The 26,878-nt window shown below is 46.7% G+C and overlaps 1 protein-coding gene across 2 annotated transcripts in view; it reads left to right on the top strand.

The window, feature by feature from the left end:
• The first annotated feature begins 11,938 nt into the window (after positions 1-11,938).
• The window catches only part of LOC137504402 (calpain-13-like), a 232,546-nt gene continuing 217,606 nt past the window's right edge, over positions 11,939-26,878 (top strand). For both annotated transcript variants that reach the window (XM_068232775.1, XM_068232776.1), the window contains exon 1: positions 11,939-12,161. The gene's annotated coding sequence lies outside the window, so the exon portion shown is untranslated. The remainder of the gene's footprint in view (positions 12,162-26,878) is intronic.

The following is a 26,878-nucleotide window of genomic DNA, read 5'->3' as shown; positions in this document are numbered from 1 at the left end:
ACCCTACTGATGATCAGATCTCATTATATGTGACATACTGTGCGCAGTAAAAACACATTCCACGCAGTTTATTGCCCTGGAAATCCTTTTCATGTAACTAATTAGCTGTAAAGAGGACAATATTTCTATATTCCTACGATCATAATTCACAGTATTTATTACCTTCTGCCATCAGTAACCCTTGGGCCTCGCCTAAGAATGAAACCAACTGTAGATCTTACTGGAAATGTGTTTATTTTACAATTCTAAAGAATGGCATTGCTTCAAGTAAGTTGCCGCGGCCTAGGCCTCCTCCTACTTCGCCACCAGCAGCCCCCAATTAAGCCAGGCTGCAGAGCTGGGGGCCGCCTGCAGCACAGTAGGTAGAGATTCCCAAAACTTTGGCAGACTTCAGAAACATGGCTTCTACCATGGCTGTGGAATATGTACAAAAATCATTTGACTCCGACTCCTCAGTTTATGAAAACACTGACTCTGACTCCAGGTACCCACAAATTTCTCTGACTCCACAACCCTGGCCATAACGGCATTGCTGAGTAGTGTTGGGCGAACACCTGGATGTTCGGGTTCGGGCGTCACGCGTACCCTCGTATGCGTCATCACGTAGAGGACGTGAGGTCAGAGAAAGGGCGGAAGTACCACAAGGGTACTACCGCTGAACCGCCCGCTGCCCGGCCTCAACGCGTCCTACTCGGACTCCTCCTCACTCACACCACTGCCAGCCAGCCACTGCAGCAGCCACCACCTGTACTATTTAACTTTACGCAAACTTTTTTATGGGGAAGCGGGCAGAGGGGGGAGCGCTAGCGGAGGGGGTGGGGGGAATTTCCGACCCCCCACGCGATCGGGGCATGCTCCCCCCTTATGCCTGCGACCCCATAGGGGGGCCGTATTCGGACGGGCATTGAGCAGTTCGGGCAAACCCGAACAGTTTGGCCGAACACCATCAGGTGTTCGGCCGAACTCGAACATCACCCGAACAGGTTGATGTTTTGCAGAACCCGAACAGTGGCGAACACTGTTTGCCCAACACTATTGCTGAGGAGGCAGGAGGAGAGTCACCTGTGAAATTAATTACAGATGAACAGGCAAGTAATTACAGGAAACCTGAGATTAGTTAATAGGCTGCATTTATACTTACCTGGGGCTTTGCTTCCTCCAGCCCATGAGGTGTGTGGTTCCCTCGCCCTTGTCCTCTCCAGCCACTCCATTTCCCCTCTGTCTGGCCAGAGTCTTCAGTGCATACGTAACTTGGCCACACGCATGCAGCCTGGACAGGGGCGTAGCAATAGGGGTTGCAGAGGTTGCGACCGCATCGGGGCCCTTGGACTAGGGGGGCCCTGAAGGGCCCTTCCTCAACTACAGTATTAGCTCTCTATTGGTTGTGTGCTCATAATAATCACTTCTATAGATACTTTGATTAGTGGTAATCATTAACAAGCTATTTCCCATCCCCTTCTTGTACCTCTGACACTGTAGTTGCCATTGGCAGGTGTTGGTGCGCCGTATCAATTGTTATGTAGAGAGTGCTGGGGGGGGCCCCATTGTAAAACCTGCATCGGGGCCCACAGCTCCTTAGCTACGCCACTGAGCCTGGAGTGTTCTGTGCCTGTGCAGTAGTACTGTGCAAGTGCAGAGAGCTCCTGGGCAGAGGAGCGCGTCGGGAGCACGCAGCCCAGCCACACATGTGCCAAAGAGCATGACTGGCCACGACTGGCCACATTACCGGGTCAGATAGCGCCAGAACGAAGCGGCTGGAAAAGGATGCCGAGGGACCCCACACAGCTCATGGGGCTGGAGGAAGCAAAGCCACAGGTAAGTATAAATACAGCCTATTAACTTAATCACAGGTACACTTTAACCTTGAGATCCCCCCATACCATATCTGGCATCATTGAAGTGGACCTGAACTCAGAACTTCCTCTCTGCTCTAGAAGATAAGCAACAGCATAATAACCTTGCAAGAAAAACATTTCTTTGTTACAGCTGATACAAATCCTAAAATAAATCTGCACGGTTAGTAATTCCAGCTTTCATGGAAGCAGACATATTGTTAACATCCTGTGCTCTCAAATGAGCTTATCTGCCATGGCTGTCAGCTGACTCAGGGGAGAGATCAAATTACAACTTGTGATTAGACACAAATGAGGGGGAATTAGTCAGGCTAAACTTTCTAAATACATACAGGGTGCATTTCTCCATGTTTTCCTTCTGTCATTTGCAAGAGTTCAGGTCCACTTTAAAGGGAACCTTAACTAAGAGGAATATGGATATTTCCTTTTAAACAATACCAGTTGCTTGGCAGTCCTGATGATCTCTTTGCCTGCAGTAGTGGCTGAATCACACACCTGAAACAAGCATGCAGCTAATCCAGTCTGACTTCAGTCAGACCACCTGATCTGCATGCTTGTTCAGGGGCTGTGGCTAAAAGTATTAGAGACACAGGATCAGCAGGAGAGTAAGGTAATTTGTATTATTTTAGAAGGAAAAATCCATATCCTTCTCAATTTAGGTTCCCTTTAAGACAAGGTGTAATATGACAAGCTCTGCCGTTTATGCTGGACTGGAGGTACTCTTTCAGAAATATGTGTGCTCAGGACACCGGCTCGCTGAAGAACGTGCGGTGTTCATACAGTACATCTGGCCTGTAGATGGCACTCTAATGCATAAGATTATCTAGACTGTTGTGGGTGGTTGCTTCCTGTTCTGCCTGGCTGGAGACAAGAAGTAAATCCTCTGTTTATGTAAAGAGCTGGTGAATCCTGTAAATACACCTAGTTTCAGTTATTTTGCACCTCTGACTACTGAACACAACAGAACTCATCATAGTTCCCTTTCCTGAGAATGCTTGCTGGTCATTCAGAGTGATAACCATATGCAGCAAATAACAATAAAGCAAATGTGAACTCTGCCGCCTTGTAAGCAGCTCAGGTAGTCTGAGAACCCGCGGATGTTACCATCAATTACCTGACCCTTATTTCAGCTGTATTCTAGGCCGCAGTTTGCATTGCAAATGAATTTACACTGTCAGCAGCGGATGGGAAGAGGAATATATTCCAGCCGTGCTTCATTCGCTGTGCGCAGAGCAACTTGGCCTTCCGCCAGCCTAAATGTATGACGTTCAGTCTCAGTACTTCCCAAATAGCGCTCTGCTCAGTCCAGAAGCTGAGTCGGGGTAAATATTCCACATTTGGAAGGTCCAGAATCCAAACAGCATTGAAAGGACACCTGAACTGATCTTATTAGGCCTCGTTCACAGTGATCAGGATTTCTAGAAAGGCCCCAAATGCCCGGGCCTTGGGCGGCTGAAGCCCAAGCGGGCACCATGATATGAAAGAGGGGTTGTTACATATAAGAGAAGAGGCTGAAAATGGGGAGCAACAGAAAAAGAGAAACTGATGCCCAAGAGAGCTATTGATGAAAGAGGGGGTGGGGGTCTACAGTACATGGATGTTACACATGGAAGAGGAGACTGCATATGGAATGGGAGGAGGCTACTGTACATGGATGTTACACATGGAAGAGGAGGCTGCATATGGAATGGGAGGGGCTGCTGTACATGGATGATACGCATGGAGGAGGGGCTGCATATGGAATGGGAGAGACTGCTGTACATGGATGTTACACATGAAGGAGGAGGCTGCATATGGAATGGGAGGGGGCTGCTGTACATGGATGATACACATGGAGGAGGGGCTGGACATGGAATGGGAGGGGCCTGCTGTACATGGATATTACACATGGAAGAGGGGGCGGCACATGGAATGGGAAGGGACTGCTGTACATGGATATTACACATGGAAGAGGGGGCGGCACATGGAATGGGAGGGGCTGCTGTACATAGATGATACACACGGAAGAGGGCGCTGCACATGGAATGGGAGGGGGCTGCTGTACATGGATGTAATGGTGGCCATACATGGTACAATTTTTTCATCCAATCTTACCATTTTTTTTCGATTAGTTAATTTAGTTCGATTATTCCGTTAGATCGAATATAAAGATTTTTTCAGCATGTCCGATCATATTTTTCTCGAAAAAATGGGATAATTGTTAGAATTTCTTGATCGAAAAAAATATATTTTCAACTTTCATTCGATTCGATCATTTAGATCGAATAAACGGGAAAATCAAATGTTTTGATTGTATCGTGTATGGGCACCATAAGGGTACAAGCAATTTTTCACATGAAAGGGGAACCACAACAACCTTGGCCTAAAAGCAGGAAAGGCATAAATCCAGCAAAAGAAGAGTCAGTCAGGGTGTCTATAAATAAATACGAACATTTATAAAAAAAACAAACATGCCAGCAGGGATCAGAGCCCACCAACAGAGAGCTCTCTGCTTCTTAAGTGGTTAATGGCCTTTGCCAGAAGAAGTATTACTAGTTGCTTGCTTCCTTTGTACCTCTACAGCTTCTTTGGGGGTTTATTGCAATGACACATTTAAGCCATAGGGAGGAGACATCCTGGTTTTGCATATGCAGATTAGAGTTGGGCGAACTGTTAGCCGAACTGCAGCCGAACTGTTCGGCTGCCCAACCTGTCATGTCGCTGTGGCTCTTACTACTTCCGGGTCGCAATGACCCGGAGTAGTACGTCTGCGCTGGCCCGGCGGAGCGCGTCCTAGATCGCGCTCCCGTTGCCGGGCACTCTCTGCGCATGTGTGTGACATCTAGGACGCGCTCCGCCGGGCCAGCGCAGACGTACTACTCCGGGTCATTGCGACCCGGAAGTAGTAAGAGCCACAGCGACATGACAGGTTGGGCAGCCGAACAGTTCGGCTGCAGTTCGGCTAACAGTTCGCCCAACTCTAATGCAGATATGCAGCAGTTGGGAGTATTCACTCCAGTCAGTGTAACAGCTTAAAGTGCGTACACACATGCGACTATAGTCGTTTGAAACGATCGTTCCCCGATTGTTTCAAACGACGATCGTTTAAAAAAAAAGCAGCCAACGACCATTAAGTCTAACGACGGACGAGCTAGATCATTAAAAACGAACGATCTAGCTTGGCGGATTTTTTCCAACGACGATCGTTTGCAAAAGTAGTACATCATTGGAAACGGTCGTTTGTACTAGACTTGACATGCGCATTTCGCTATTTCTCCATGGAACTTTTCATTTTTATGCGCAAGCGCAATAGTTGGTTTTACGTGATGTAACGTTCGTTCTAACGATCAGATCGTTACACACTTTTAAAAACTAACTTTACTTAGGTTGTTCTTTCGTCAATTAAAAGTTCGTTTGTCGTTCACAACGAACGATCGTTGTCGCATGTGTGTACATAGCTTTAGAGTCATAGCCAACATACTGTATTTCCCAGTGAACCGCATAGAGAGTCTCAGAGGAGATTAGTGAAAATCTAAGATTAATTACACTTAAGAAGGTAATTTTTTTAAACTTCAAGCGATATCTTGATAAGGGTTTTTTTTTATCTTTAAATAAAGTGCTGATAAAAAGGAGACTCCATTTCAAGCCCCCCAATTTTAGCCTATGAAGCCCTAATTGTTCTCCTCCTTTAGAATACCACCCCAACCACAACCTCCAGTCTCCTCACAACATTTACCTCTTCATATTCGCATTTACATAACTTCTCAAGAGCCTGTCTTCTCTTCTGGGATTCCCTCCTATGACATTTCCCAATCCTGGTACTACATATATAAGCCAATCTTACTTTGGCCCATATTAATAGTCAGTGTGACATTTATGTCCGCTCTATATGATGTACCCATGTTTGTTTCTTACTTTGTGCCACACCATGAAAGACGATGGCGCTATATAAAAATCAACAATAACAAATCATAAACACTTTGCTAATCCGAGCCCTTGTTATACGTTTATGAGTCTCCCCTGAGTGTGGCTTTTGTCTAAAAATAAACATAGCTGTCTTCATGTTTCCTGTTTGGTTGGCCAGTCCTGAGCTGTTTATGTTGCTCTCCACTCTTTAGGTACGTTGCTGCTCAAGACTTTTAGTTAACAGTCTGGAAACCGAGTGAATAGGACAGTAGCGGAGGCAATCACAGAGGCGTGAAGGGGAACAATAGGGGAGGATTAGATCTTTTCTTGGTGTTGTGAGTTACTGTAGAAGCTGTCATTCCTTCAGTGGGTTTGCGCACTGCTGTGTGATTATTATTTTTTTATTATTTAGTATTTATATAGTGCCGACATCTTACGCAGCGCCGTACAGTATATATATATTGTCTTGTCACTAACTGTCCCTCAAAGGAGCTCACAATCTAATCCCTACTATTATCATTTGTCTATGTATGAATTATGTAGTGTAAGTACTGTAGTCTAGGGCCAATTTACTTATCTGTATGTTTTTAGGATGTGGGAGGAAACCCGAGTGCTTAGAGGAAACCCACACAGACACGGGGAGAACATACAAACTCCTTGCAGATAGTGCCCTGATTTGGATTCGCACCGGGGACCCAGCACTGCAAGGCAAGAGCGCTAACCACTACGCCACCGTGCTGCCCCCCGTGATGTGACTCTGTATGTGACAATCTGCAATCTAAAGCAAACATAAGGACATTATGGACCTCAATAAAAATCCCCTAAAGGCGGCCACACACCATACAATTTTTAGATTTCTTTTCAATTCAAGAATTACACAATTACAACAATTACAATCACATTTTCTGATTGATTGAAACATTTGAAAAATCTGACCAATGTGCTATGCGCAAGGCTGGGCCGAGGCAGAGGCGAGAGAGGCTCCAGCCTCGGGCACAGTGCAGGAGGGGGAGCACAACTCACTCAGTTATCATTCCCCTATTGTGTTTGAAGCAAAGATAAATAAGAAAAGGCAGTGACTGCAAGCCAGATAACTAGAAATTAAAGCGGACCCAAACCAAACATTTTTTTTAATTAAAAATATTTAGTTGCACCACTCTGTTACATACAAAGATAAATAAACACTCCTTCAAAACTATGATCATTTCAGTGCATGCTTTTCACCCTTCTCTTTTCATAGCTAGAATTATACTGGGGGCAGCAATTAGCAATTCCTCCATTGCCAGACACCTCCTACTCCACCAGTCTGCCGGATTCTGTCCCAGCAATACGAAAGGAAGGGAGGGGTTCCTCCAATAAATGTAAAATATTTTATATTTGTCATAATGCAGCTGAAAAAAGGCTGCTATTTATTATTATAATTTAGAAAATAGATTTTATTTCTGAAATCTTGTATTTTTAATTTGGGTCCACTTTAAGGTGTTGGGGGTTTGGGGGCCCTGGGGCGCCTCTTAGTCTAATAGCAATCAGTGTGTGACGGCTGAGGTGGGAGGGATGGAGGGGCGCACTTTGGTGTCTCAGCCTTGGGTGCTGGAGGACCTTGTCCTGGCTTTGGCTAGGCGTTCAATATTTCCCCAAATTTCCTCTGACAATACATGATTAAAAAGTCTGAAAAACTTGCTCGGGTCTTTAAATCAAGAATTGGACAATTTACTCTACACCATTCAATTTTCATAAAGATTGATCAGAAAAATCTGCCACTCCCGATCAAGTTTTATGGAGAAAAAAAATAATTAAATTTGATCAGACTTTTCAAATGAACAACAAAAAAAGATTAACATTTGTTCTGCAAAACCAATTGTTTTTAATATCGAATCACCCCCCCCTCCCCCCCAAAAAAAAAAATTCATTTTATTCTATCGTGTATGTGTGTATTGTATTTTATGTTTTCCCTAGGCCTAGGAGATCATTTTTCATTTTCTGTTTAAAATAACTCTTCTGCACTCTGAAGTTGAAAAAGTACCAAAAAGTAGGTGAAAAAGTACCGTACTGTCAAAATGATTGCGTATGATTTAATTATTAAGTATTTTCTTGCTTGCTGTTGGCTGGCAGTAAAACTGAAGGAATTAAACAAACAAACAAAAAAGAAAAAGCTGATACTTACTATGGAGATGGAAGGTCCTTCTGAGCCTTCCCGCTCCTCTCTCGGTCACCTCATTCCAGCACTGTCCCCTCCCCCATTCCACGTATTCGACCAACTGGTCGAATACGTCTTCAGGAACCCTTGCAAAGCTTCCGGAGCACTTGCACGCTCATGCATGTTCAGTATGGGGCCACCCATCTTCTGGAGCACTCAGGGACACTAGTGCTCCCGACACTTCCGAAGGCTCCAGGAGGCAGCTTCACTTCACTGGGGTACAGTCAGTGCTGGAATGAGGCGACCGAGAGGGGACAGGGAAGACTCTATAGGATCCAGAGCCTTTCCTCTCCATAGGTAGGTATCTGCTACAGATTTGCTTCAAGTTCTGCATTAGATTGCAAGGCCTCATGTTTATTTTTTTGCCTAAAGTCCCATTTTTACTGAAAACTGCAACCCAACAAGTTCTGCTACTTCTAGCGTCGTTTCTTAGAATACCGGCGTCACCTTCTTGCTACTGAACTTGTTTAAGAAGAGTTAGAAATGCCAAAGAAAGGGGGATGGGAAGGACCAAAGGCACAAGACACTGCTAAAATTCATTTGTCAAGGTCAGTCCTCCTATAGAGTGACTTGGGTAAAAGCTTTCCTGGATACTGTACACAAGTCTCTTTGCATGGAATAGAATCTTCTGAGCTGAACGCAGTGCCACCAGACATCCAGATCTGTTCATCGGCATATAGCTATCTTCAGTTATGGTCCTCCAAAGGAAGTCATATCATAGTTATTCACACTTCTTGTGGATTAACAGATGAATGGATAATCAGTGAAGAAGGGCACAGGATTCTTTCTGGAGTCACCAAAACTGCAGTGACCTCCACCGGTGACTCGTCCACTCCCCGACCCTGACTGCGGAGTCAGCTTCCAGCACGGTAGGTGGGATGTGGGCTACTCCTCTCTACTTCTATAATGTCCACCTCATTAGTCCCTGGACATGAAACTGAGTACCCATGGCCAGATGTATTTGGGATCTCTGCCGGCGAACAATCGTTCCCCGATCTATCTAACACCAGGGGCGTAACTAAAGGGGAGCAGCACCTGCTATCACAGAGGGGCCCAGAGCTCTGGGGGGCCCCAACTACTAACCTTCTCTTCCTCCCATACAGGAGACTATACTTCAGATCAGGTGTTTTGTGGCTACTCTTGGTATGAATGTGAAGATCATGATGGCCACACTTGTGAGATGGGCCCCAAGGCCGTGAAGGGCATTAAGGGGAGGCAAGGGAAAGGGTGTGAGCATTGGGGGCCCCATCACAGTTTCCCTGGTTTCGGTGGGGGTCCCCATTCATTGTACTTACGCCACTGATAAACATTATCTATCTATCCAGTTAGGGCTCGTTCACATTAAGGGCGTTCTTGGCCTTTTTTCAAGCGCAGGCGATTCTTAAAGGATACATCCAAGCTACAAAAAAAAAATCCACTTACCTGGGGCTTCCTCCAGCCCGTGGCAGCCATCCTGTGCCCTCGCCGCAGCTCTGGTGGCTCCCAGTCTTCTCCGCTGGCGCAGCTGGGTCGGCTTCTTCTATGCTCCACTGCGCGGGTCACGTGGTCTTTCCGACGTCATCAGGACGGTACTGCGCAGGCGAAGTAGTTCTGCGCCTGCGCAGTACCGTCCTGATGACGTCGGAGACACCATGCAACCCGTGTGGTGGAGCGCAGAAGAAGCCAACCCGGAACCCGACCTGGCAAGGTTGGCTGCGCAAGCGGTGAACACCGGGAGCCACCGGAGCTGCGGCGAGGGCACAGGACGGCTGCCACCGGGTGGAGGAAACCCCAGGTAAGTGGATTTTTTTTGTAGCTTGGATCACTCCTTTAAAGGGATACTGAAGGGGCCTCGGGGGAAAATTAGTTGAACTTACCTGGGGCTTCTAATGGTCCCCCACAGACATCCTGTACCCATGCAGCCAGTCACCGATGCTCCGGCCCCGCCTCTGGTTCACCTCTGGAATTTCAGACTTTAAGTCTGAAAACCACTGCGCCTGCATTGCCGTGTCCTCGCTCCCGCTGATGTCACCGGGAGCGTACTGCACAGGCCCAGTATGGTCTGTGTCTGCGCAGTACACTCCTGGTGACATCAGCGGGAGTGAGGACATGGCAGCGCAGACGCAGTGGTTTTCAGACTTTAAAGTCTGAAATTCCAGAAGTGAACCGGAGGCGGGGCCGGAGCATCGGTGACTGGCTGCATGGGTACAGGATGTCTGTGGGGGACCATTTGAAGCCCTGGGTAAGTTCACCTCATTTTCCTCGCAGCGCAGCGATTTTTAAAAACGCTTGTGCACTAAATCTCTATGAGGAGGTTCATATCAGCATGGTTTGTGCATGTGCATGTGGCAAAGCGATGCCTGTAAGAATTTTGGGGTGATTTTGCCTCAATGGAAGCTATAGGAAAACTGCAAATGCTCAAAAAATTGCTTTGTGCAGTGATTGCGTTCCCATTTTTAAGAATAAATACATTGTATTTATTCATTTCCGGGTCAAAGAGTTCACTTCCTGAGGGAGTGAATTACAAACCGCTCTGGAAAAGCGCTTAGAAAAGCGCTTTTACTAGAAACGCAGCTCATAGTAGAGCGCTGGGAGGGGGGAAAAAAGCGCACAAGTTTTTGTTTTTAGGTGTGAATGAGGCCTAAATGTCTTACCAGATCAACACAATCTTTGCTGTTCTGAGTGCTGCCCAGAATTTGGAGAAAGTTTGTTTCTGGGCAGGGTTGTTGCTAGTATCCTAAGAGATCCAGAGGACTTTTGGGTGTGGCCGCGCACCAAAATGTGGGTGTGGTCATGGGTGGAGCCAAATGTACATGAATGTAACAGCGGTCTAAGTAGGCCTGCTCAGCAAAATGTTGGATGAAGCCCCTGTCTCCATTAATACAGAAAAAAAAAAAAACCGCAGCAAATAACATAAATAGGTAGTGTCACTTAAAGTGAACCTCCAGACTAAAAATCTACACAGCAGCACTGAAAAGGCTTGGTATTTCTTTAACACTTTCACAGCATCAGAACTTTGTTTTCCTTACCAAAGCCTCATTTTTAGCTGCACAGAAGCTAAGCTCCACCCCATCAAAGAAAACTGCCCGGGCATTTTTCCCCTGATGCTGTGCAAAGCATGATGGGATTTCTGATGTTGTTGTTCTCGTTGCTTAGCAACTGGGAGGGGTGATCAGGACCCAGGACAGTTGGAACTGTGTCTCATGCTCCCTGTCACCTCCTTTCAACCAAAAAGATGGCTGCCCTCATGAAATCACAAACATTTGCCTGTTCTTTTAAAACAGGGTGGGTAAGAGATTATATTACCTATCTATTTTAATTAACATAGCCAATGTAACTTAATGACAGTATGTTTGTTTAGGCTGAAGTTCCTCTTTAAACATAACTAGGCAGAGTTAGTTACCAGGTTACCTGGCATTTCCCCCATTGTATTCCCTGACCTTCTAGTGGAATCCTTTCCATGCTCCCAAGAACCTCCCATTCAGGCACCACAACTCCCAGCATGCCTCCAAAAAAGAACCACAGCTCCCTACATGCCACCATAAAGGCAACACAGTGACCAGCATGGCACCACAGCACCCAGCATACCCTTAATTCATGCACCACAGTTCAGCATGCCCGCCATTGAGGCACAACAGTTGACTCTGCCTGGGGGACATCCGGGGCACCCCAGAATAGATCAGGGGCACGTGCCACTGATCTTTGGAGCTAGCAACACCCCTGTTTCTGGGTAATATAAAAGACCACAGGACTCCCATTGGCTGTGCCAGATAGTGTGAAGCCACCTACAGACATCAGCCGGTGAGATTTCCAGGTGCAGAAATCTTGTCAGCAGCAGGGATCGGGTTTACTGCATACCTGAAAACACTCTTATGAAAATCAGGCCAGGCGTTCTATTCTGGCAGAACTGCCGTTTGGCTGCGCTCCCTGGGTGACGTAGGGACCCAGCAGAGTAAACTTACTACACCTGATTTGCCTAACAATAGAAGGTAAACAGAAGGAAAAGCTACACCTCCAGGGCTCAGGTGTACACACTGCCCTGATGGGAGCTGTGCTCACCTCCTATACACAACACAGATAGAAGGAGCTGTTAATCATTGTCAAACAGGCAGATACTGGAGAGAACAAGTGAAAGAAAACATAAAGATATGGTATAACCGCCAGGGAAGAAACGCAGTGAAGGAGACACCATTCGATTGCTAGCTCATCATCCCCCTGATGGTGTCACGGTCCGTCTGCCTATTCAGGTAAAGCAACCTTTGTCTCTGCTTTTAGACTGTTATTATAGAGCGTCAAGGACGGAATTGGCTGACTAGTTTAGTGATCACCATGGACAGGTGGATGATGATGACGTCTCTGTTTGTTGCATCAGAGGTGTTCGCTGTCATATGACTGCATCCAAGGCAAGATGTAGCCATGGCACACCATGCAGCTGCTGTGGTGCCCAGATGGGGCTGAGCGAGCTCTGAAGGTCCGCTCACAATCTAGGCAACTGCATCAATACTCCAACAGTTCTGTTTGAAGAGAAGGTCTATACAAAAGAGAAACCTGTATGTCTGGTTGTCGTCAAGTCTACAAAAGGCAACTAAATCCCATACAAACCCACACTGACGGCAGTGTTTAACTGGCCGAAACGAATGTTAATCGTTTTTGTCAGCCAACACTTGGACGCCAGCCATGGTCATACATTCTGGACCAGGGAGAGGGGATGGGAGAGGAAGCAGGGGGGCTTCTGCACCTTTTTTTGACAGGTGCAGATGATGGGATTACCTGTTTAGATCCCGAAATTATCAAAAAATTGATCTGGCTGTTAAAAGTTTCTTGAATGTACAGTTGGCAATTCCGATTTTTTTATACAATCTGATTTTTGATTCCGATTTTAAAAAAAAGCACTGCATGTCGCTACGTTTTTTTAATCGGAATCAAAAAATCAGATTGTATAAAAAATCGTAATCACATGTAGTGTGCAAGAGGCCTAACACTGTTGAGGGCTGATCCTCACCAAAAAGCACTGGTGATTTTGGAGCAATTGTTTAGAGATTTGGGGCCATATGCAATTCACTTTTCACCTGAGTAGGAGATCATTTTTCATCTTCAATTTAAAAGAATTTTTGTAACGATCCGCTCAGCTGCCTGCGCAGGCAGGCAGCCTTTTGATCATTATTCAGGTCTGCATGCTGCAGGACTCTGGAAAGAAGACCTTCTGTCAGTTTTGCAGCTTGTGCTTGCTGAGGAATTTGCATACGTTGTCATGCAAATTGCCTGGCCACGTTCATTGGAGGCGTGTACTATAAGTACTATGTGTGTCCCACAATGCTTCGCTGCTCATAGAGGTTTGTTCCTGCTGGACTCACCTGGAGTGTCAGCCACTGCTATCTTAGTATAGTTAATTCTTGGGGAGTGCTCCTTGCATTCCTAGTTAGTGCAGTCAGTTTGTGTATAATTTGTACTGCCTATTCTGTCCTGTCTTGTCTGTCGCGATTGCGCTGTCACCAGTGGCGGTTGATAGCGAATCGCTCTGTCTTGTTTGGATCGCACTAACCTCTAGCGGTAGCGGCTGTGGATCCTTCTGATCTAGTTCCTGGAGTGTAAGCTGGAGCAGCGGTTGCTACCAGCTACCTCATCTGATCTGTCTTGTTTAGATCGCACTAGCCGCTAGCGTTAGCGGCTGTGGATCTTTCTGATCTGTGTTCCTGCTTGGATCACACTTGCTCTGGCGGAAGAGCGGTGGATCCTTTCTGCCTAGTTCCTGTTTCTCGTTTGTCTGTCTTGTCTGATACGGGCGCTTGCTGTAGGCTCGATGAGGTAACCGTTAAGCAAGCATTCGCGTTCTTTGTTTCGTGTTTGTCTGTTGATGGTTAGGTAGGCGTGCTTGTCTCTATTGTGCTTATCACGTGGAGACCGCGCATAACCGCGTGCACTGTTGCGAATGAGTGCGGTGTTCGCGGTTAGCTATTATTTTCCGTATCTAAAACTTAATGCTGACAAAACTGAGGTTCTTGTTATCGAGGGCCAGGGCTCAACAGCAAAGCAGCTCCAGTCTCAACCAACACCGCTAAGGATAGGGAGCTCAGACCTGAACAACTCAGACTGTGTGCGCAGCCTGGGAGTACTGATTGATGGGAAATTAAGCTTCAGGAATCAAATCTCAGCTGTTGTGAAACATTCCTTCTTTCACCTAAGGAATATTGCAAGGATTAAACACCTAATTCCTTCAGAGGATCTTCCAACCCTAGTTCATGCCTTCGTCACATCAAGGTTAGACTACTGCAACGTCCTCTACACAGGCCTGCATAAGAAAGACTTACGCCGCCTGCAATTAGTACAGAATGCCGCCGCAAGGCTGTTAACGAGCCAACCCCGCCATTGCCACATAACACCAACCCTGAGCTCACTCCACTGGCTACCGATAAAATGGAGAATTCTGTTTAAGATTGGCTTACTGACATTCAAATCCTTGCACAATCTGGGCCCTGGATACCTGAAGGACTTGTTGCAACTACATCACACCCCCCACAATCTTAGATCAAAAGGACGTAACACCTTGGTCACCCCCAGAGTCCACCTCAAAACCTTTGGAGACAGAGCCTTTTGTCATGCTGCCCCTACACTTTGGAACTCCCTGCCACACCCAATCAGGACAGCCCCATCCCTGGAAACATTTAAGTCCAAACTGAAAACCTACCTTTTCAGTCTGGCATTCATGAACATCTGACTATCTCCTCTGTAACACAACCCAGCCTGAAACCCTGTATTAATCTGAGACACAGCTATGCGCTTTGAGTCCTATGGGAGAAAAGCGCTTTACAAATGTTATTGTATTGTATTGTATTATTGTATTCTCATTGTATGATTTGCTGTGCCTTTGCTATTATCGTATTCTGTTCTGATCTGCCTTGTGTCACTTCTGGCAATCGCCGTTCTTGGCGGTTGCGTTTCCGTTTCGCACCTGCTGTTGTGTGTGCGCGGTCGCGGGGTGGCGGCTAGATTGGCGCACACACATACAACCTGTCCCTTTGCTCGTTCTCATTCGCAATCGCTTCTCTTGCGATCGCGTTCTACGCTTCGAACAATTCCTGTCTGGCATTTGTGGAGGTACAGAGGATTGGTTCCTCTGCACTCCCCAGCGCCATCTGCCGACAGGAATTTCCCTCTACTGGTGCTTACACCAAAAGCTGGGTTCTAGTATCTTGACACGCTTGTGGAGGACCTTCGCAGTGTCAGCGCACATCTTTGTGCGCTGAACACGGAGATATCCCACAATCGTTACATTATGAGCAGCCCAACTCAAAACCCCAGTGTAGACGGAAATTCCGATTTGTACGATTTTGTCGAGTTTGGGTCCTGTGTCTTTAAGAGCTTTAAAAGGCTTAATTCAGAGACCAAGGCGGAATTTCTTTCTGAATGTGTGAGGTTTTGTCTGAATCCTACTTTGCAAATTACTGATTCGTCCACGTCTGCTCTCCAATTAGCTTATGTGCTTTTGAAAGACGATCTGTTTGTATGGGCTCATGAAATATTGCAAGACAATTCTTGGAATGATAATCTGTATCAGTTTCTTACATTTACATTCTCCTACTGGTTTGAGTTGCCTTGCTTGCCACCTGCCCTGTATGAGTGTGTAGTTGCTAATGAGTCAGCTGCTCTACCTACTTCATGCAAAACCATTCAGTTTGAAAATGAATGCAGTAACTATTCCCCTGTGTCTAAACAGCAGCCACCTAAAGCAGCAAGGACTAAAAGCAGGAAAAAAAGGAAGACTTCTCAGCTGAAAAATCCGTTGCCCATAGCAACTACAAATAAAAAAATTGTTTCTGTAAAGTCTGAAATTTCTCAGTCTCAGGTTTCCTTACCCCAAGAAAGGGCATTTGTGGATCCTTTGATAGGCAGAATTATTTTCTATATTAAAGGGGTAAGAAAGTCTTTGCATGTTCCTGACCCCAACCCTTATGAGGGTTTCTTGGAAACCGAGTTGTTTGAACCCCCATTTGCTCCATGGGATATTGGAGCATTAATTGAGGAGTTCGAGATTGATTGGAAGGCGTTTTGCGATTTTTACATCGCAAAAAGCGCAGAGATTCTTTATGCTTGTCTTGATTCGGTGTACGATTTGATTGACTCTGATGAGTGTGACAAATGTTTTGTGAATCCGGTGACTTATGTGTGGCAGACGATTTTGGATGAATTGCACACACACCAATCAATTGACTTCAATAAAGAGACATCGTTATCGGATGATTGTTCCTGCCAGGGCCGGATTTACAACTCAGGAGCCTGTAGGCACAGGCGTTCTGGCGCCCTAAGCTCCGCCCCTGAACACAGGCCACACCCCCAAGTAAAAATATTCTGAACTCTAATCCTTGCATCATGTCACTAACAATGTTTAAAATTTTACACTCTAATCATTGTGTCATGTCACTAAGGATGATTAGAGTGTAAGATCTAGTGTAAGAGTGTTTAGGATCTTAGATGATTAGAGTGTCAGCTAGTGACATGATGCAGGGATTCAAATCCAAAATATTTTTTAAAGGATTGGTTTCCACTAGGAGCCACGGCCATATCCGAGTCGGCTCAGCTCCCATTGTGCTGCAAATACGCAGCCTGAATCATTAAGCCGTGCCATGGCAATAGGGTTTCAGGTGCATGCTGCAGCATGCTATCCAGATTCACATAGTTGTGCAATCTGGACGACAATGACATTAAGAAGATAGACAGCGTTTCACCGCCCCTATCTCCTGCAGGGAAACGCTGCAGATTTGTGCCGAATTTGGCACCAATGGAAATGAGGCAGGGATAGAGGAAAGAGCAGTGAAGTAGGAGGAGCACGGAGCAGTGAAGTGGAAGGCGAGGAGAACAGAGCAGTGAAGTTGAGGACGAGGAGAACAGAGCAAAGAAGCTGGTGGATGAGGAGCACAGAACAGTGAAGCTGAAGGATGAGACGGACAGAGAAGTAAATGATGAGGAGGACAGAGCAGTGAAGGATGAGGAGGACAGATCAGTGAAAGATGAGGAGGACAGATCAGTGAAAGATGAGGAGGACAGATCAGTGAAAGATAAGGAGGACAGATCAGTGATAGATAAGGAGGACAGATCAGTGAAAGATAAGGAGGACAGATCAGTGAAAGATAAGGAGGACAGAGCAGTGAAAGATAAGGAGGACAGAGCAGTGAAGCTGGCGGATGAGGAGGACAGAAGTGAAGGATGAGGAGGACAGAGCAGTGAAGCTGGCGGATGAGGAGGACAGAGAAGTGAAGGATAAAGAGGACAGAGAAGTGAAGGATAAGGAGGACAGAGCAGTGAAGCTTGTGGATGAGGAGGACAAAGAAGTGAAGGATGAGGAGGACGGGTCTGTGAAAGATGAGGAGGACAGAGCAGTGAAGCTGGTGGATGAGGAGCACAGAGAAGTGAAGGATGAGGAGGACAGATCAGTGAAAGATGAAGAGGACAGAGCAGTGAAGCTGGCGGATGAAGAGGAGAGAGCAATGAAGCAGGAAGATGAGGAGGCCAGAGCAATGAAGCAGGAGGATGAAGAGGGCAGAACAGTGAAGAAGGAGGATGAGGAGGACAGAGCAGTGAAGCAAGAGGATGAGGAAGACAGAACAGTGTAGCAGGAGGACAGAGCAGTGAAGGATAATGATGATGATGAGGAAAGAGAGGTGAATCAGGAGGATGAAGGAAATGAGGAGGAAAGAGCAGTGAAGGATGAGGATGATGGGAATGAAGGACAGAGCAGTGAAGTAGGACAATGAGCAGGGATCACCTTGAAGTTGTGGCTGTGAGGGTTGTAATCCGACATCCAGAGGGAAACAGTAGTTTAGCCAGCTGTTTGGTGACCTCTCTGCTAGGAATGCGGCTGGGCTAGGGGCTGCCCCCCTCCTTGCACTGATTGAAGATCTCTGCGAACACGTCTGGTCGGGATCAGTGAATAATGGCGCACAGCGCCTATGCATAAAAATGGCGCCGCATTAAAAAGATACGCTTATCGCTATTTATCGTTAGTACTGCATAATAATGGCGCACAGGGAAAAAAGAAGAAAAACGGCACACACTAACGTTATTTATCAATAGTGGCACACAGTAACGTTATTTATCAATAGTGGCACACACTAACGTTATTTACCAATAGCGCCCTACATAAGCCAAACTGCAGACGTTATTTAACTGCAAAACGGGGAATGGATTTAATGTAACACTGTCAAGGTTAGGGTTAGGCACCACTGGGGGGGTCTTAGGGTTAGGCACCATCAGGGGGGTCTTAGGGTTAGGCACTACCAGCGGGGTGGTTAGGGATAGGCACCACCAGGGGGGTGGTTAGTGTTAGGCACCACCAGGGGGGAGGTTAGGATTTGGCACCACCAGGGGGGGTCTTAGGGTTAGGCACCACCAGGGGGGTCTTAGGGTTAGGCACCACCAGGGGGGTGGTTAGGTTAGGCACCACCAGGGGGGTCTTAGGGTTAGGCACCACCAGGGGGGTGGTTAGGATTAGGCACCATCAGGGGGGTCTTAGGGTTAGGCACCACTAGGGGGGTCTTAGGGTTAGGCACCACCAGGGGAGTTTAGGGGTTAGGGATAGGTACAGAGAGGGTTCTGTGTGTTAACGGTAAATAACAATAAGGCTTTAACGCTAAATAACAATAAGGCTTTAACGTTAAATAGCGATAAGCGTCAAACGGATTAGCGGCAACACCGTGCGCCATTATTCGCAGGCGCCATTTTCAGATGGATGCGTCTGGTCACTCCAGCAGCACGTGCAGCCGGGCCAGCGTGTATCAAGCTGTCTGCCGGTGTTAATGTTTCTCTTCTGGCTGGGGCTGCGAGGAGTGCTTCCCTGCAAACTTGGAGGCAACGGAGCGGAGGACAAGTCCAGTTTCCATCGCTGCAGGGGGCAAGCCTGTCGGCAGGGGGGCGCTTTGTCCTGGGCTGGTGTCTAGGCGGCCTTCTGCTTGCTGCAATAGAATAGCAGCTGGAAGCTGCTAATGAATCTCCGCCAGAACAGCTAACTACTTCCTGGTCTTCTTTTCCTCCTTCCGCCCCGGCATCTCTGAACAGCGCACACCCGAGGAGGGTGGCGGCAGAAGCTGAGCGGAGCGGCGGCTTCTAGTTATTACAGGGAAGGGAGAAAAGCGGGAGAGGAGGAGAGAGTTGTTTGAAGCGGGGGGTGAGCCGCCTGTCCCGCATAAGGCGCTTGTAGGCACGTCCCTATTGTGCCTTATGGTAAATCCGGCCCTGGTTCCTGCCTTTCTGGGGTAAAGCATGTGAGTCTAGATATTGTGCGACCTGACATGAATGGGTGCACTACTGTGGTTGATTCTTGTGCGAATCTTGAAAGATTCTCTCCTGATTGCGTGAAGTTTGAATCTATGCGATGTAATGCCTGTTTCTCAGATGTTCCTGCAGATTGTGATCAACATGAATGTGCCAGTTTTCTCAAAGAGATGTGGCATCCCTTGTTATCTAAGAACAGATCTTTAAGATCTTCCATCTATGATCCTGCTATGGGAAAAATTCCTAAACTATGCAGCATCAAAAGTGAAATTAATATGCCTAATAAAGTTTATTCTGTTGATGTCGCTATTTCTTCTGCAGATGAGTCTCTGTCTCACCCTGTTCACACCTGTAAGGGCCTGTTGCCTGGGGACAATTGCTCCAGTGTTTCGACCCTAGATGCCTTGCAGTCTGCTCCGCAGATCGCGGAGATTTGCGCTATGGAAGCGTCAGTTTCACAATCTAAAGCGATCTTGGATTCGCAGGTTTTGCGTTCTGGCTCCTCGGATTTGACATTGTTAGCCGAATCTAAGAGTGAGACAGTGCTTCGGTTTTGCGAATCTGACTCTGAAAGATCTTTGCTGGGTCCAGAGAAAGTTTCTCTGAGCCTGCCCTGTACCATGAATAACAATATGATGTCCAATCACACTGACATTTGTGAGTCCCTTTCTTGTTCTGAGGAAAGTGCTGATTCTGCACCCTGTACTCTGGATGAGTTAAGATGGCCTTGTTTAGAGTCTCCTGCAGTGTCCCTAGAGGCTCGTCTAGGTATTGCCACTATACTCACCTGTTTTTCTGCAGTTTTGGAGTTACAAGCTAGTTTGACTGCCACACAGAATTCTGGGTACAGTGAGAATGAAGTTAGGGAGTCAGTGTGTGTTCCAGTAAATATACCTGTACATTCCCCTCATGATGATGAGATCCAGTCTCAGGTTATGGTGGAACCATTCCTGGGACATCTGCCCTGTCCACAAAATAAAGTTCCAGTTTTGCCCTGTAACATGGATAGTTCAGAATCCTTCCGAGAAAACTTGAAAAATGATGTTCCTGAGGTCTTGTTTGATGTTCTGGAGGTCTCCGAGTTCCTCCCAAAGGGTGCAGAACTTGTAGGAGATGTCTCCTGCCCCCCAAGTCCTTCTGAGGTGTTACCCTCTTCCGTAGGCATTGCTGCCTTGCTGGCTACCTTTTCAGCTCTGATGGAGCTTCACTCATATGTAGTCAATGATGATATTATTGTCACAGAAATTTCTGAATTTGTATCTGAGTCTTCTTGTGAAAGTCCAGTGCCTGTGACCTCCACTCATAATGATTCTCTGTCCGGTACTGGTTTTGGTCTTGTCGTGCCGGACTTTGAGGTTGGCAGTTCCCCGACATGTACTGAGGTTTCTCCTGTGCTGGTGTACCCCAGTGTGCTCTGTGACCCAGAAAGCCCAAGTGTGCCTCGGTTACCAGCGTACTCAGATGCTTCCTCCGTGGAGACATGCTCTGATTTAGCCTGCCTGCTTGCATGCCCAGAAGTGGTCCCTGAAAGTCATGATCTTGATGGGTGTCCTCGTAATTCTGAATCCGGAATTGTCATTGGTTCCATGGGGGTTCTTGGTGATTCTCCATGTGAGCCTGGTGATTGTTCTGCCCTCTTGGGATCTCTGTGGAGCTTCAAAAGGTTCTGGGAGATTCCGGGAGAGATTTTGCTTGGTCCCCTGGATAAGATCAACGGTGGCTTTTGTGTTGTAAGGGACACTTCGAACAGGTATTGTGGCAGGTTTGGTATTTTCGGACGCTCCTTGGAAGGTGGTGGGTATTGTCTGGAGGGTGTCGATGGCTTTTTCTCTGGTATCCACAGTCCTGATGGGTGTTACGCTAAGACTGGTAGTACTGATGGGCATGTTTCGGTGGCTTCTGTTTCCGATGAGGTCGGTTTCGGGTGGACTGACTCTGGAATTGGACCTTGTCGGGCTGCCCCGACCTTCATGAGTCTTCAGTTAGAGTTTTTTGGTAACGCCAGTTTTGAAAGACGTCTGGAATTCGTCCCTAGAGGGGGGGGTACTGTAACGATCCGCTCAGCTGCCTGCGCAGGCAGGCAACCTTTTGATCATTATTCAGGTCTGCATGCTGCAGGACTCTGGAAAGAAGACCTTCTGTCAGTTTTGCAGCTTGTGCTTGCTGAGGAATTTGCATACGTTGTCATGCAAATTGCCTGGCCACATTCATTGGAGGCGTGTACTATAAGTACTATGTGTGTCCCACAATGCTTCGCTGCTCATAGAGGTTAGTGTTGGGCGAACACCTGGATGTTCGGGTTCGGGCCGAACAGGCCGAACATGGGCCAGATGTTCGGCATGTTCGGCCCGAACGCCGAACTCAATGGAAGTCAATGGGACCCCCGAACATGCCCATTTTGGGGGCCCTATGGGGTCGCAGGCATAAGGGGGGAGCATGCCCCGATCGCGGGGGGGTCGGAAATTCCCCCCACCCCCTCCGCTAGCGCTCCCCCCTCTGCCCGCTTCCCCATAAAAAAAGTTTGAGGCAAGTTAAATAGTACTTGGTGGCTGGCCTGGCACTGGCAGTGGAGTGAGGAGGAGGAGGAGTCCGAGTAGCAGAGTGACGCGTTGAGGCCGGGCAGCGGGCGGTTCAGCGGTAGTACCCTTGTGGTACTTCCGCCCTTTCTCTGACCTCACGTCCTCTACGTGATGACGCATACGAGGGTACGCGTGACGCGTACCCTCGTATGCAGAGGACGTGAGGTCAGAGAAAGGGCGGAAGTACCACAAGGGTACTACCGCTGAACCACCCGCTGCCTGGCCTCAACGCGTCACTCTGCTACTCGGACTCCTCCTCCTCCTCACTCCACTGCCAGTGCCAGCCACCAAGTACTATTTAACTTGCCTTAAACTTTTGTATGGGGAAGCGGGCAGAGGGGGGAGCGCTAGCGGAGGGGGTGGGGGAATTTCCGACCCCCCCCCCCCGCGATCGGGGCATGCTCCCCCCTTATGCCTGCGACCCCATAGGGGGGCCGTATTGCGGCACGTTCGGGCGAACAGGGCCCTGTTCGGCCGAACAGGGGCCCTGTTCGGCCCTGTTCGGCGGCCATTCAGTAGTTCGGGACGAACCCGAACTTAAAAGGCCGAACACCATCAGGTGTTCGGCCGAACTCGAACATCACCCGAACAGGGTGATGTTCTGCAGAACCCGAACAGTGGCGAACACTGTTCGCCCAACACTAATAGAGGTTTGTTCCTGCTGGACTCACCTGGAGTGTCAGCCACTGCTATCTTAGTATAGTTAATTTTTGGGGAGTGCTCCTTGCATTCCTAGTTAGTGCAGTCAGTTTGTGTATAATTTGTACTGCCTATTCTGTCCTGTCTTGTCTGTCGCGATTGCGCTGTCACCAGCGGCGGTTGATAGCGAATCGCTCTGTCTTGTTTGGATCGCACTAGCCTCTAGCGGTAGCGGCTGTGGATCCTTCTGATCTAGTTCCTGGAGTGTAAGCTGGAGCAGCGGTTGCTACCAGCTACCTCATCTGATCTGTCTTGTTTAGATCGCACTAGCCGCTAGCGTTAGCGGCTGTGGATCTTTCTGATCTGTGTTCCTGCTTGGATCACACTTGCTCTGGCGGAAGAGCGGTGGATCCTTTCTGCCTAGTTCCTGTTTCTCGTTTGTCTGTCTTGTCTGATACGGGCGCTTGCTGTAGGCTCGATGAGGTAACCGCTAAGCAAGCGTTCACGTTCTTTGTTTCGTGTTTGTCTGTTGATGGTTAGTTAGGCGTGCTTGTCTCTATTGTGCTTATCACGTGGAGACCGCGCATAACCGCGTGCACTGTTGCGAATGAGTGCGGTGTTCGCGGTTAGCTAGCGTTTATTATTTTCCGTATCTTCTCATTGTATGATTTGCTGTGCCTTTGCTATCCTCGTATTCTGTTCTGATCTGCCTTGTGTCACTTCTGGCAATCGCCGTTCTTGGCGGTTGCGTTTCCGTTTCGCACCTGCTGTTGTGTGTGCGCGGTCGTGGGGTGGCGACTAGATTGGCGCACACACATACAACCTGTCCCTTTGCTCGTTCTCATTCGCAATCGCTTCTCTTGCGATTGCGTTCTGCGCTTCGTACAATTCCTGTCTGGCATTTGTGGAGGTACAGAGGATTGGTTCCTCTGCACTCCCCAGCGCCATCTGCCGACAGGAATTTCCCTCTACTGGTGCTTACACCAAAAGCTGGGTTCTAGTATCTTGACACGCTTGTGGAGGACCTCCGCAGTGTCAGCGCACATCTTTGTGCGCTGAACACGGAGATATCCCACAATCGTTACAATTTTCCAGCACTCTTCAACTAAAAAAAGTACCAAAAAGTAGACGAGAAAGTAGTGTTAAAATTATTTTGAGTATTTTCTTGCTTGCTGGTGGCTTAAAATGCATTTTATTGACAAGTTGTTTTATTGACAAGTGAAAAAGTGAATTGCATGTGGGCCTTGGTGTGAAATAGCCCATAGGATTTTGTTGTCCAATCCAGGGCCATATCTACAGGTAAGCAAGCCCCTTCTACCGCCGGGGACCCAGAGCAGTACAGTCGGTGGCCTCAACTACTAACCTTCCCATCCTGGGAAGAGATCCATCCTTCGGATCAGCCATTTTTGTGGCTACACTTGTTATGGGTATGAAGATCACTTTTTTTATAGCCCATGCAAGATGGGCCCCAGACTGTGAGGGTCACTAAAGAGGAGGCAAGGGAAGAGGTGGGAAAATTAGGGGGCCCCATCAAATTTTTGCTGGGGACCCCCATGTTTTGTAGTTACGCCCCCTTGGTCCAATCGCTTTTCAAAATGCTGCAAAGTGCTGGTGATCATGAAAGCTCTTTAAAAGCGCACTTTGGGCTTCATTCACTAATAACTCATATCACGGGCGTCTTTGCATGCATTTTCGAGTTTGCACGCGATCGCAAATTTACACGCGCAATCAAGAACTTTTGCACGTAAACGGTCAAGTTTTCACGTGACAATTCAAGCGAAAATTGCACTCACAAATCGTCGATCGAGTGCAAATAGGAAAATGTATGAGAAAAAGGACGTAATATGCAGTGGCGTAGCTAAGGAGCTATGGGCCCCGGTGCAAGTTTTAGATAGGGCCCCCCAAGCATTCCTAACATAATAATTAACCTGCCAAGGATTTCCACAGTGTCAGAGGTGTAAGGAGGGGATGGGGAATAGTTTCTTAATGATTATTACTATTTTAAGCATCTATAGAAGTGATTGTTACCAGCACAGGACCAATAAAGAGCTAATATTGTGCTTGAGGGAGGGCCCCTATCACCCAAGGGCCCCGATGCGGTCGCTACCTCTGCAACCCCTATCGCTACGTTATCATGGTTTAGTGAATCAAGCCCCTTGTGTGAAAAAGCCCTAAAGCTCCATTTTACTCTCTCTCTCTCTATAAAGAATTGAAATTTTGTGAACAAACATACAATAAACAACTTTACCATATGCATTTATATTATACATTATGCAATGCGCAGTATAAAGGAGTATCTGAACAGTATAACAAACTGGCACAGATTTATACACAGAGTTATAGTAGGAAACAGCCTCTGGTGGATGGTTCAGTGGATCAGCTCAATCACTTGCCCTTCAAATTTGGAAAGCAGCAAGAGCTAGTATGTGTAAAGCCTCATCTACACAGTACAATGTTCCATCAGATAGGCGGATGTATTAGATAGATCTCATAAGAAATTGCAACGTGGGTAGACATCCAAATTGTTTCAGATCAATTTTGAAATAGATTTTGCTTCGATAAGTACCCAAAATCTATTGTCTGATATAAGTAAGAGATCGATCAGAGAAATGAGACAATAACACCATAAAACAATAATAATCATAATCAACATAAAATGTAAAAAACAATACAATTAAAAAAACAAAAAACAAAACAAAAACCTCTCGCTAGCTAGCGATCAGCGAAGCTGTGCTGCACAAGTAATACTGTGGTATTAATCCCACTGCAGCGATTGCGGAGCGTTTGCGATTATTGCCGATCGCAAATGTGCTGCATACAGCATTTTACCAGCGATTGCGTAGAGATTCTCATACACTAGTATCAGAATCGCAAAACACAATCGCCGAAAAAATGTATGCAATCGCTAGACGATTGTGAGCGCAATTTGCGTTTACAAGTGTGAACTTGACCTAATGTTTGGAAAGCCAAATATAGGCTGCTATTCGTTATTTCCTGTGTTTTCTCCTAGGTGATATTTTTACCTTTTTCAGCCCACAGCTGGCAAGAAAATATTATTAAAGGAATACTATCGATTCACATATTTTTTTCAATTGACACAGGAATTGTTTGGGAAGTGCTGCTAAGTACTGGTGTATACATTTTAGTAGCAACTTCTTTGTTTACTGTTATCAAAATACTTTCAAACTTTACTGACGCCAAAACTGAAGGCTGACTGAGCCATGAGGAGAGGGGAAATTCCCCTCACACTTGATCAGTGTAGCTCTGTGTGTGACAGAGAGAGACAGCCAGGACACAGGAGCTGCAGCTGTTGGGAGCTCTGTTTCTGACTGAAGTGTCTGAAGAGAGCAGAGGAAATGTAACGAATTGTCACAGCTTTTTCATACTGTTTTTGCTTTCAGAGTTTGATATGTTTGATATTTGCTTTCTGTAGTCTGATCTGCAACTCTGGCTGTGCATTGAAGCAGACACCTCTTCTGCAATTGATTTGTCCCAATATAGCTAAATCCTACCCTCAATAAATTACAGCTTTTGCCTCTGATATTTAACATGAAAAGTAGGAAAATGTTTACACAGCTACTTAGACATTATTTGCACACTGTCATTTTAGAACACTTGGGTATCGATAGTATTCCTTTAATAATAATACTATTAATTAATTTTGACATTACTATTTCACCTACTTTTTGGTTTCAATTGAAATGTGTTAAAATGTTATTTTAAAGCAAAGATGAAACATTATCCCCCAGGAGAAAACTAAAAAGAAAAAGTTAAAGAGAAACCATAACCAAGGATTGAACTTTACCCCAATCAGTAGCTGAAAAGCTGATACCCCCTTCCCCACAAGAAATCTTCACTTTTTCTCAAATAGAAACCCCTCCCACAGTGATGTCATGACCAGGGTGCTGGCATCACTGTGGGAGCCTTGTTGCATTGTGGGAAATAACAGCTGCTTCCAACTGCCAAAAACAGCAGCATCTCCTTCCACAGACATCACCTGCCAGCAGTAAAGATGTCGCCATGTGATAAATGTCAGAATGTAAATAAGGTAGAGGAAAGATTTTACAATGGGCAAACACTTTTTTTCATTACATTATTTTCACTGGAGTTCCTCTTTAATTGAATAAGGAATATAGTGGGTTTCAAGGCCATTGCAAACTGCCTGAATTAAACGTTTAACCACCCCTACTGCAAACTCCGCAATGAATTATGGGAAACTGTTATAGTCCATGTAGCAGTTATAGAAGCGTTACTGCAGCTGATGCTGCAAATTGCGGCAGGGGGAATTTGTAACCACATTCTAGCATGCAACACCATAACATCTCCTGTATGTGTGCATATGGTGTGTCAGTTTACACAGTGTGTGGTGCAAAAGGGTGGTAAAATGCCTTTTCACCCCCTCAGAAAAGCTAGTTATTAATTTAGAGCCTACCTATTGCCACTGACTAGAGATGGTCAATGAGATGCCAATTTTCTTACTT

Source organism: Hyperolius riggenbachi, chromosome 4 (assembly GCF_040937935.1).
Source record: "Hyperolius riggenbachi isolate aHypRig1 chromosome 4, aHypRig1.pri, whole genome shotgun sequence".
NCBI classification, from domain to species: domain Eukaryota; kingdom Metazoa; phylum Chordata; class Amphibia; order Anura; family Hyperoliidae; genus Hyperolius; species Hyperolius riggenbachi.
Note: the sequence above shows the minus strand (reverse complement) of the source record. Positions and strands in the feature narration are given on the sequence as shown.